Raw genomic sequence first — 13,112 nt, 5'->3', positions numbered from 1 at the left:
ATATTGGCTTACAATATAGTTTCTGTAGCACTGTAGCACTGTCCTCCCATTGTTCATTGATTTGCTTGAGCAGACCCAGTAATGTCTCCATTCTGAGACTTGGTGTTACTGTGTTTGGCATATTGAATATGTCACAGGTAGCTTCCCAGTCTTTGCTGTGCAAGTGAGATACTCTCGGTAGCTTGCCAGGCTCTCCAAGAGGAGCAGAGGAATCGAACCCTGGTCTGCCGCACCCTACCATCTGGGCTATAGCTCCAGCCAAATGAACTGTCAACAGTTTTTATTAATGGTAGGTTTTTCATAGAATATAGTCTCAATGCCAAAAATGGTCATCAATGGACAAAATTTCTGCTATTTTGAAGAAACAATCACCCTTTACAAACCTCCATGAGAAAGTTAAAATATATGATCATTCAAATTGTATTCTGTTCAAGTTGAGAGTGAGTTTCCTGAATAAGAAGGGGAGAATTCTCAACTTGGCCAACTTGATATCCAGAAGAACAAATGAGCTTTCCAGAACAAAACATATGGCCAGTGCATGAAACTAGAAAAGTTCAGCTGGAAAGACATGCAAACTTTGTCTACATCAACAAGAATACAAATTAGGCTCATAGTCACATTTTATTTTACAAGTTTTATGTTTAAGATATTAAATTAATGTTAAGTGTTGAGCAGTGCTAATTCATGAATCTCAGTCATACTTGCAACTGTCCCATACAATCCCTTCCTTGTGTCTATATTTATTTGCTATTTATTTGCTTCCTAGACATGGGATCCAAGTTCAAAAGCAAGCTGCTCCTTATGGTCATGCAGTAATGACTTCTCAATTAAGATGGTTCTTAAGAATATCAATAAAGTGCCTTTCATTAAGAAGAAGTTTAAACTGTGTTTCTGTTTTTCTCCCTTTATTCCTCGGAGAAGATAGCACGAAATGAGAGGAGCACTTATTATCATGCAGTTTTTGTAACTAATAATTTGAAAGTAAAAGAATATAAACCAGGCACCCATTTACTCCAATTCTTTCTTCTAACCTTGGTCAAGAGCTATGATCTTAATCTATTATTCCTGTGATACCAGTCATTATTGTGTAGACAATTGAATTCAGCAGGACTCAATTACTACAAATAACATTATAATTATTCTTCAGTGATTAACCACTTTGCTGTTATTTTTTTCCTTAGCATTTCATAGAACTGATGTCTACTTTTAGATAATTATAAAATCAATTGTGTCCTGGTGATTTATTTCCTACAGTCTCATACCATGGACTATGTTTAGCAAATATAAGTTTACTTCAATTTTTTCTATTATTCAATATTTTTGATAGCAGGAAATGACATTTTTTCTTCTCAAGAAAATTACTTCTTGTCATTTCTACCAGAATCAAACCCAATCATAAATATTCCAGTTTAGTTAATTTGAGAAAAAGAGGAAACCCCATAGGAAAGTGAGGAAGTGAGCTGAGGGAGAAGAGGCCTGCATGAAAAGATGTGTGATAAACAAGAAGCTAATCCATGGGGAAACTAGGAAAATTTTCCTACCTTCAGGCTAAAGAGGCTAGGGGAATCTCTGTCCTTACTTGAGGGTGCTCCTGGGGAGTCAGGGATCCCCTCCTTTCCTCCTGTCAGTAGGAAAGGAGAGAAGCCCTAAGGCATGGCGGGAAGATGCAGATCTCTGAGGTTGTGGGTCCTCCAGAACTATGGTGTTTAAGAAATGTGGGAGGACCATGAATGAGGTGCTAATATAAGACGAGTTGGTAGAGCAAATCCAGGTTTTGAGACCGATTTAAGTGAGTAAAGCTATTAGGAACTCTCTCTTGGAGTCCCGGATATGGATCAGTATAAGAGTACTTGTCTGGCATGTATGAAATCCAGGTTCATCTCCACATCATGATTATCATCAAATCTCAGGCTGGAGACACAGTAGAGCAGATAAAGCAGTTAGCTTGCATGCAGTCCATCCAGGTTCAATCTCTAGCACCACTTATGGTTTCTCAAGCCTCATGAAGGAGTGATTGCTGAGTGCAGAGCCAGGAGTAAACCCAGAGTAGTGCAAGTGTGCCTTCCCCCCGAAAAAAAAAATTAAGAAAATCTCAACGAAAGCCTGAGAGTCACTATTCTTTATCACTTGAATGATGATGCTGATTACCACTAATCAGTTTCTAAATGCCAGTAGTTTTCAATGTCCATGATCTCATTCACTTAATCCCTACAACAGTACTATTATTGTCATCACCAAGGTACAGATGAGGAAGTTGGGACTTAGAGAAATGGGGTCCTTGAATGAAGTAATAGACTCTGACCCATGTCTCCTAGGCACCAATGTACATGCCCATTCAGACTTCCAAATACTCCTTGATGGATAGAAAAACTTCCCAGAGAAATCACCTCTGATAGGTCTATCTAAAAAATTCCATGTTCAAAGAAATTCCTGCACCTTCATAGCCTTGAAAGTCCATCCTGTGGCCCCCAAATGGAGAAGTATCCCATGCAAGAGACCCTGCCATTTCTGTCACCTGAATTTGTATGATTTCTTTTTTCCTTTTAAACATTTTATTGAGGCACTAAGAATTTCAAAGTTCTTCATAATTGAATTTTAGGCATACAATTTTGTAGCACCAATCTCATCACCAGTGTCCACTCTGTACCTGCCCTTTCCCAGTTCCTGCTTTCAGAGAGTATAAGCTGCATGCTCATTAATCGCAAAGATGTCTATGTTTCTGCTTCCATTCCTTCCTTCATTTGCATAGCCCAGTCATGAACAGGGAGCTTTTTTGTTGCATCCTTCCAGTCTGACAGTTCTTTGTTTGGTTTTGGTTTAGTGGGAGTGGGAAGTGGGGGGATTGGACCACACTGGGCAATGTTCATTCTCCTACCTGGGGGAAAAAAAAAAAAAACAGGGTAAGCTGCATACAAGTCAAGTGCCTTACCTCCTCTTCTATCTCTTTGCCCCACTCAGTCTGACATCTTTCCTTCTTTTCTTCACAGTTCTAAGATGAAAGTATATTTGTAAAGACATCTGAGTGTTAGATTTTTTCAAGTGGTAAGTTTTAACCATTTTTCAAAATAAACCAAAGCTTCTGGTCTTTTTATGCAACAGTTGGGCAAAACAATATTGCATACTCATTCGCATTAATTAGTGTCTCTTCACTTCTGAAACTCCCAATTGTTCTTAAAATCTTTGCCTTCTAGCTATTCTATGCCAGGCTTAATCACTAATATCAAAAGAAGTGATTACCTTTACCAGATTCATTTCTAGGTACAATTTTTGAAGTGATCAACAGAGAGAAGAAATGTGGGTCTAAGTAAAATACAAAGACAGTGCAAGAATTAATGATAAAGACAACATCCTAGTAAAAATAAAATCCAGGAGGGCTGGAATGATAGCACAGCAGGTAGGGTGTTTACCTTGTTTACCTGGGTTCAATTACCAGCATCCCATATGGCCCCCCGAGCACAGCCAGGAGTAATTTCTGAGTGCATGAGTCAGGAGTAATCCCTGTGCAATGCCAGGTGTGATCCAAAAAGAAAAATAAATAAATAAATAAATAAAATCCATGGAGAATACTGATGTTTTCTTGTAGAGATGTTTCATAGTAAGTAATTGGGATCGTGATGAAGCATTCTAATTGGCAAGCAAGAGTGACCTACCAAGAATAATGTTTTTAATTAAAATTTATTTAAACACCGTGAGTACATAGTTGTTGAGAATGGGTTTGGGGGCATGCAATATTTCCATCTCCAATCCCAAACCCCATATCATAATTTGGGTCCCAGACATATGATAGTGTTGAATCTAGTGGTTGAAATATACACAGATACTTTGTCTCAACACTATAGCGGTCCCTGATCCTGGCCCTCATGTTATCTAGTGATGAATCAATAGAACAGTCTACTACTGCCCAGAGAATTTGTGACTTTCAAATTGCAGGATGTCGAGGTAGGTGGAGTCTGGGTGTCTATCTGCTATTGTTAGGGTTCTTATTTGCACTTCGATTTTGATAGTAATTCATCTATCTAAGCATTCTCTTGGACACACACACATACAGAAATAAAACATTTTCATAGCATCTATGCTTGAAGAAACCAACAGGTTTTCATTGATATAAACAGGGATACCCCTCACAGACTGGTTAGTAAGTTTATTGTTGTCTAAATATTTTACTACGCCACAAATAAATGTATGAATTTACTTTATTAATGGGAGCACAGCTCTTTGTAATTATTAAATGTCTGAGCATCTTGCTCTTTCTCTTTCTCTCTCTCTCTCTCTCTCTCTCTCTCTCTCTCTCTCTGTGACACACACACACACAAACACACAAAGGTCTTGTAAAAACAAGGTATTCAGTAACAAATATTAAGGATAAAATTTTTCTGGCCTTAACATGTCTTCTGAAACAAAAATAGTGACCAAAAACAAATAGTAGCAAAGCCCCTTTCTGTTAAAGAAGTTTACAAGGAAGTCTGGCATGTTCAACCTGTGGCGTCAGCATGATTGTTAATTTAATCTTTCTCAGAAGAGAAAGAAACTATTAATTATATTGGAAGAATCCATCGAATCCATCGAATGAAATTAGACCAAAAGATTCTACAATGATCATTTTTCTTCATGAGGCTGCTGTCAGAAAGAGGAAGAAGAAAAGACAACCAAAATTTATAAAACTCTGATTCGAATAGACTTGGTTGTGTTTAAATTTCTAGCGCCCTATCATACATCATCCCTGGCTGATATGAAATAGAAGGAGTAAATACTCCTATTCTCTTAACTTGTCCACACACATAAGCATCTGAGTACACTTGGTACTGCCCATTTAAGCCCACCCATGTACACTCCAACCTCCTAAAACACATACACTACATAGTGTCACTTCTATGTCTCAAACTTTCAGTGAATCCCCACTGCCTGAATAAAAAAGGGTAAACTTAACATTGTCTACACAGTTAGTTAAGCCTCCCTGTCTAGTTTCACTTCCTGTCACTTTCTTTCCTCAGGCCCAAGCTATACTGAAGAACACGCAATATCCCCCATTAGCCTGATTCTACACTGCCTGATTCTTCTAACAAAAAACTATATTCCTGTCCTCCATTTTTTTCCTGTGAGGGTCCTAGAAAATTTCTACCCATCCTGTACCTCTCGAATAGCTTCTGCTTTGACATGTGTTCTCTGGATCTCTCTTTCCTCAATCCACTGCAGAGCTTAGCTGATTGCCATTCCTGTAGCACTTACAGAGTTTGGATCTCACTTCCTCACTACCTACTTATTTCCTGTGTTGTATTTGCCTACTTATCTGTATCTGTGACTGAATCATAAAATCTCCTTAAAAAGGGGAATCTTCTTTCTTCACTCTCATATCTCAAAACCCATAACAGTACCGGACATAAAGGCTATCATGGATGCATGGATGGAAGATAGGTGAGAGGGAAGGTGAATGGTTTGGTGGGTTGTATGAGAGAAGAATATACAGATGTTATGGATGTATGTATTAATGGATGGATAAATAAATGAGTAAGTAAATTAGTGAAAAACTGGGCATTTGCACAAGATCAGTCCCAATTTTCTCCCTCACTCATACTATAAACCACAGCCTAGTATTTCTGAAGGCATGTCCTCCTCCTGTAGAATATTTGAAACTATGACATCTTTCCCATTCCAGACTCCTCCACTTCTGGCCATTTGTTCTCTTTGACTCTAAGGATAAAAGCCTTACTTATTTTAACCCCTCTTCTCTGGCCACACCTGGCCACATGTCTTTCACAATGTTATTACGGATCACAGAACAGAGAAATTTTCCTTTTCACCCTTTTGGGCACAGTAGCAAGTCTTTCAACCCAAAACTTCATGGCATTTATAGAAAATCCTGTTTGCTTTCTTCCTGGGAGTGAGGATTCAGACAACACATCAGAGAATATTTTGAACTGTCCCAGTTGTAAACAAGATTCACTTCTGAAACATGATCTGTACCAAAGCAAATATCAAATCCTGGACACTGGATGGAACCCAGTGGCATTCTCTAAGATTTCCCTTCTGGGAACTATGGATTGTTCTTCTGTAAACTGTGTGAGTACTTCACAACTATTAAAGATGACCTTGAAGTGTAGACCTCTGACTTGTTGCTAGAAACACACCAGCTCAAGTCTAAGAAGTTCCGCCATCCCTGGTTTCACAGACTTCTTTGTCTCTTTTTAATCATATGCTGCTAATTCAAGGAAGAATTTATTTTTAATTGGATACGTGGTTGTGGAGAAAAAATTGATCTTGGTGGTCCTCATTAGATGTGGACTTCCACACTTAATGAAAGGTCAATAAGAAGATTCCTCCTATTCTGGAAAAATACAAGAAAGTATTTGCAGTCAGGTATGGGTCATGGTTTAGGTTTTATTTTTTAAGGTTTTCTGTCAGTGCTGGGTGATCACTCCAAACAGTGATCAGGAAAACTTGTGGTTCTCAGGATCAAACCCTGGCTCCCACATGCAAAGCAATGCTCTCAGTCCTGTAAACTGCTTCTCTAGCCAACACTTTAGTAAGTTGTGTGTGTATTTGGTATTTGTTGGTTTGTTGGTTTGTTTTGTTTTGCTTTTTGCAGTGCCAGGAATCAAATGTCAGAGTCTCACACATGCAAGACAAGAATTCTACTGCTGAGCTGCATCCCAGCTGGTCGTAGTTTATGAGATACATCTACTAAGAATTTCACCGGTACCTAGATCATGAAAGTTAGGTAAGAGCCCATTTGGATTATTCCTAAGCTGTCTCTGCCGTGACCATTTGTTGACTTGTTAGATTTTGGATAGGCAACCATGGGTTTTGAGAAAAGTTCAGTGGGTAGGGCATTTTCTTTGCATGTAGTCAAACTTGATTCTACCTTTGGCATCTTATATAGTCCCCTGTGCCCTGCAAGGAGTGATTCCTGAGTGTAGGAGCCAGGAATAAACCCTGAATAGTTCCAGGTGTGGCCCAAAATATCAAATAAATTAAAATATTAAATTTCAATATTTTAAAAGCCTCTATCCCTCTTGGAGAGCCTAGCAAGCTAACAAGAGTATTTTGCCCGCGTGGCAGAGCCTGGCAAACTATCTGTGGTGTATTCAATATGCCAAAACCAGTAAATAAAGTGGGTCTCATTTCCCTGACCCTGAAAGAGTCACCAATATGGCAGCATTAACAAGGATGAGAAAGGAGACCCTGATAAAATCTCAAGGCTGAACTAGGTTGCCAAAATGAAGAAAGACAAACTGACTGTACTTTCAATGCACACACTGGCATTAGATGCATCCATTGAGGACCTGATGGTACAAGCACAGAAGATCAAGTACGACATCATTGGTCTGACTGAGACAAGAAGACATCAATTGCAGCATGCCGTTTTCAACACTGGAGAAGAACTGTTCCTCAGAACATGTGACAAAAGAGATTTCAGTGGTGTCGGTGTCCTTATCAATACAAACTTGACATAAGCATTGATTCATTCAAATGCCTAACAACCTGAATCAAATAATTACACTTGAATAGATGTGGCTCACTGCCAACCACCAACTGGGAGCTCTTTGGCACTATTGCGGCAACATGGGAAGATGCCATCATTGATAACATTGACGAGGAATATGATCAAATGGTTCAGCATCTCCATGATTGTGCAAGGAACGCCAAGAGAGAGATAGCGACAAAAAAAAAAAAGGCCTGTCTTCAAAAACTCTTGAGCTTATTCGCCAACGTGGCTTGGTGCATGCCGCAGGTAGCCACAAGCAAACATCCGAGCTCGCAAAGCAGTGCATAAAAGTTATCAAGGAATACCTCAAAGAGAGAAGAGCATCAGTGCCGGCAGATGTGGCAGAAGCCAGGAAAAGCATTCACACCACCCGACTGTCCTTCACCAACTATAAGGCCAAGATGACTGCTCTCTGACATCCTGATGGATCTATCACATCTTCCAGAAGGGCAATAGAGAAGATTATCCATGACTTCAGTGCCACCCTCGAGAACATCAAGCAACAACTGGAATGGGAAGAAATGGGAGTGAAGATAGATGGTCGGCAACTACACCACCTCTGCTTTGCTGATGACATCGTTCTAATAACACCAAACATCAGCCATGTGGCACAAATGCTAACCAACTTCGACCGTGAGTGTGGAAAGGTCGGATTACAACTGAATCTCACAAAGAAAATGTTCATGAGAAACAGTCTTGTTCCTGATGTTCCATTCACTCTCAACGGAACCACCATCTCCAAATGCAACAGTTATATATACCTAGGTCGAGAAATCAACATGATGAATGACCTGGCACCTGAGTTACACAAGAGGGAAGAGAGTGGCTTGGAATGCCTTCAAGAGTGTTGAAGAAATAACTAAGAGGACAAAGAATCTCCAGCTCCGAGCACATCTCTTCGATTCCACTGTTCTTCCTGCATTAACATAGGCCTGAGAGACCTGGGTCCTACGAAAACAGGATGAGAACGCTATTCGGATCTCTCAAAGAGGAATCGAAAGAGCTATGCTTGGAGTATCACGCTTCACTCAGATGAGAGATAGAATCTGGAGTTCCAATCTCCGTCAACGCTCAAGAATCAGGGATGCTGTCTCATTTGCCAAGGCATCAAAAATCGGATGGGCTGGATATGTAATGAGGCTTAGAGATGACTACTGGACTAGAGCCATTACTGACTGGATTCCACGGGATGTCAAAAGATTGCATGGATGTCCACCTTTAAGATGGTCAGACTTCTTCGTCAAGACCCTGAATGATCAGTTTGAAACTCTGCATGTTCCTAGAACGAGCAGATGCCATTGGGCTACACTAGCGCGCAACAGGAATGAATGGAGACATTACTGGCATCCACTCAAGTAAATTGATGAGTAACGGGGTATCAAGTGATCAAGTGATCAAGTGATCCATGACTTCTACTCGGATCTCTTGGATAGCCATGTCCACCTGCCCACATACCAAATTCCGCAGGATGGATATGTCATTCCCAATGTTCTCCCTTCCAAAATCCAACATGCCATTTTGTCGGTAAAGCGAACAGCACCAGGCCCAGACAAGGTCAGACCTGAACACCTGAAGTACCTGTTGTCAGTACTCATCAATACACTGACTCGGTTCTTCATGCTACCTGTCTGAATGCAAAACCAGCAGGACTCTACTACTTTACAAGAAAGGAGACATCCACGACATTGGCAACTATTGCCCGATCTGCCTATTGTCTGTCATCTACAAGTTGTTCACTCGAGTCATCCTGAATAGGATTGGCAGAACACTAGATGATGGACAACCATGCAAACAAGCTGGGTTCCATAAAGCATTCAGCACGATCGACCATATCTTTACAATAACCAAGCTCATTGAGGTTTCTTGGGAGTTCAAGATGCCCCTCTGTCTAACGTTCATTGATTTAAAGAAGGCCTTTGACTCTGTTGAGACAGAAGCGGTCATTGAAGCCCAAGCCAAACAGGGCGTTCAAACTCAGCACATCAGGATCCTCCGTGAGCTGTATTACGGATTCACTACCAGGATCTCACCATTCTGCAGGGAAGTGATCATTGGCGTCAAGAGAGGGGTCAATACCATTTCACAGAAACTCTTCAGTGCCACTCTCGAGAATATCATGCAATGACTGGAATGGGAAGGAATGGGAGTGAAGATAGATGGTCGGCAACTACACCACCTCCACTTTGCTGATGACACTGTTCTAATAACACCAAACATTAGACAAGCAGCACAAATGTTGGCTGACTTCAACCATGAGTGTGGAAATGTCAGACTATAGCTGAATCTCACGAAGACAATGTTTATGAGAAACAGCCTCATTCCTGGCGTTCCATTCGCTCTCAATGGAACGAACATCTCTGAATGCAACAGTTACATGTAACTAGGTTGAGAAGTCAACATAACGAATGATCTGGAACCTGAGTTGCACAGGAGGAAGAGAGCAGCTTGGAATGCCTTCAAGAGCGTTGAAGAAATAGCTAAGAGGACGAAGAACCTCCAGCTTCGGGCACATCTCTTTGATTCGACTATTCTTCCTGCATTAACATATGTCTCAGAGACCTGGACCCTACAAAAACAGGATGAGAATGCTATTCAGGTCTCCCAAAGAGGAATCAAAAGAGCTATGCTTGGAGTATCACGCTTCACTCAAATGAGAGAAAGCATCCGGAGTTCCAACCTCCGTCGACAATCAAGAATCATGTATGCTGTCTTGTTTGCTAAGGCTTCGAAAATCAGATGGGCTGGACACATAATGCAATTTGGAGATGGCCACTGGACTAGAGCCATTACTGACTGGATTCTACTGGATGTCAAAAGATTGCATTGCCGCCCACCTTCAAGATGGTCAGACTGCTTCGTCAAGACCCTGAATGTATCAGTTTGAGGCTCTTCGTGTTCCTAGAACAAGCAGATGCCATTGGACTACACTAGCATGCATCAGGGACAAATGGAAACATTACTGGTGCCCACTCAAGCAAATGGATGAGTAACAGGATGTCAAGTGATCAAGTGATTAAATTTTAATTTCAAATAAAATTAATCATTTTAGTGCAGGTATGAGCTGGAGCAATAGCACAGCAGGTAGGGCATTTGCCTTACACGCGGCTGACCCAGGTTCGATTCCTCCGTCCCTCTCAGAGAACCCACCAAGCTACCAAGAGTATCCTGCCCACACGGCAGAGCTGGCAAACTACTTGTGGCGTATTTGATATGCCAAAGACAGTAACAACAAGTCTCACAATGGAGACGTTACTAGTGCCCACTTGAACAAATCGATGAACAATCTGATGGCAGTGCTACAGTACTACAGGACAGGTATATTTCACTAATACTAAGGATATAATCACAATAAAAATGTATTAATGATTTCTTTGACATTTACATCTAACATGCTGACACTGACATTTACCATTTTGACATGCCTTAATAAACACCTATTGCAGTGCCAACATCAAGTGTTATTAATGAGCAATTTTATGTTTTATCTGCCAACCATTCTGGAAATAATGAAGGTTGCTAAGGATCCCAGAGATGCCCAAGAAAGCCTTTGACCTTTATACTCCCTAAACAATAAACTTGAACTTTACATTGCAATCAATTGAACATAATGATGTGCATCCTGAATTTTCGGGCTATCTCTGCTGGCCCTTGTCACTATCTTTTTTCTGTTAAAGAAATGTTTACTTTTTCTCCAACCTTAGTAGCTCATCAAAAAGGATTTGAAAGTTCATTAGACAAAGAGAAAACAACAAGAATCTAAAAAATAAAGAGAATCTCCCGGTGTTTAGTTTTGGTTTTTTTTTAAGTACTAGGAAAATTGAAAAAGCAAAACTTAACAAGCAATTTTCTCCCAGAATTTTTCATAGCTGGATATCCTCCCACACACTGAAATTATTATTGCATCAAGAATGTAGAATTGTACACCAAATTTAAGGACTTCTTATGATTCAATCAAATTGAGGGTGCTTCTGTACTAAGAAATAACATGAGTAACTGCCCCAGGACTATGAACTTAGCAGAGTTCTTCCAAGAGCTTGAGAAGGAAACAGCAAGTCATTTTGTGGGTTTCCACCTTGGCCCCAGTGTACTATCCTCCAAATACGGCTGACTCTAAGTATTTTTCTACATGTCTTCATTTTTCCACTATTTAAACTATATCCTAGACTTGATGTAAAATCAATGGCATTCAAGAAACTACTTTTAAGAGCTGGTAGGATGGCTAGAGTGATAGTACAACAGGTAGGGTTTTTTGCATTGCACATGTCCAACTTGGAATCAATCCCTGGCATCTCATATGGCTCCCTAAATCCCCAGAGTGATCCCTGAGCACAGAGCCAGGAGTACCCCTGGGCACTGTTAGGTGTGGCCTCAAAACCAAAAAATAATGTTTAAAGTAGGTAAAAAAAATCTCAAATCTGTGATTTGCCGTACCCAATTTACACTCATCCAGCAGCATAATAATATTTTTAAAGAGCTAGGCTACCCCCTGCAATAACTTCATGTTCCCACGCTCATTTTGTTTTTGTTATTGCTGGGGGGGGTTGCTTGAAGAATCATACCCTGCATTAATCGGGGCTTATTTCTGGCTCTATGCTCAGGGATCACTCCTTTTAGGGCTTGAGGAATCATTTTGGTTCAGAGGATCATATCCGGGTCAGCTGAGTGATGAGTGCAAAGTAAACAACCTACTATCTCTCCAGTCCAAGGGATTTAAGTTTGGAGGGGGAAAAAAACAGAGTACATTGAAGAAGTAAGATATTTACCATGGGACATAAAAAAATCATATCCAGGAATGATGAGAGTTTCTGCTCCCCTTCTCCCCACACTACAGGGTATTCAGGTCATATTTTAAGCAGCACCTTGATGAGGCCAGGATATCATAATTTGGAATGTTGGAAAGCATGTTAGAAGCAGCAAGCCTGGAAGAGCAATTGTTTTACCTAGTAGAGTCCTTGGCATCACCCCTGACCCTGACTGCAGAAGTCTTAGAGCTCATGGGACCCTTTCTCTCCATCGGCACCAAACTACAATGAAAAAACACATAACTACACATCCATCCACACAGGTCACACAACCACAGAGCAGCATGTACATAAAGCAACAAACACATAACATCACCACACAACCATACTCCAACAACCACATCAAGCAAGTCACATATACACACACAACCATACACTCATAGGTTATGCACACAACCATATGTCATACATCACACATGACATGCAAGCATCTGGCACACATAAAAACAGGGAATGTTTACATTGTGTGGTATAAATTTTCTATGGTTAGTGCAATAAACTCATTTCTTCATTTTTTTGTAATTTCCTTAATTTTTTTTCTGGTTTTCTATTTCAGTGGACATTAGGATATATTACCTCAAACGTTTTGCCTAAATCATCTTAACTGGATATGAATTTAAAGCTGAGCCTGGGCACGTGTCTGGGGTCACTGATTCATTAGGAGGTATTCTTAGTAAAAGCTTTTTTCTTAGAAAGGTCTGGAACTCAACTGCAGGTGTCCACAGGCTTGCTTTTGTGGGCTGCAAGACAGGGAAGCTTCCATAATTGCAAAAGCACCAGTACAACTACTCTTTTTCAACAATCTAACACCCTCTAATTTGCAAGGA

Source organism: Sorex fumeus, unplaced genomic scaffold (genome assembly GCF_029834395.1).
Source record: "Sorex fumeus unplaced genomic scaffold, SorFum_2.1 ptg000051l, whole genome shotgun sequence".
Lineage (NCBI taxonomy): Eukaryota > Metazoa > Chordata > Mammalia > Eulipotyphla > Soricidae > Sorex > Sorex fumeus.
This window is presented reverse-complemented; position numbering follows the sequence as displayed.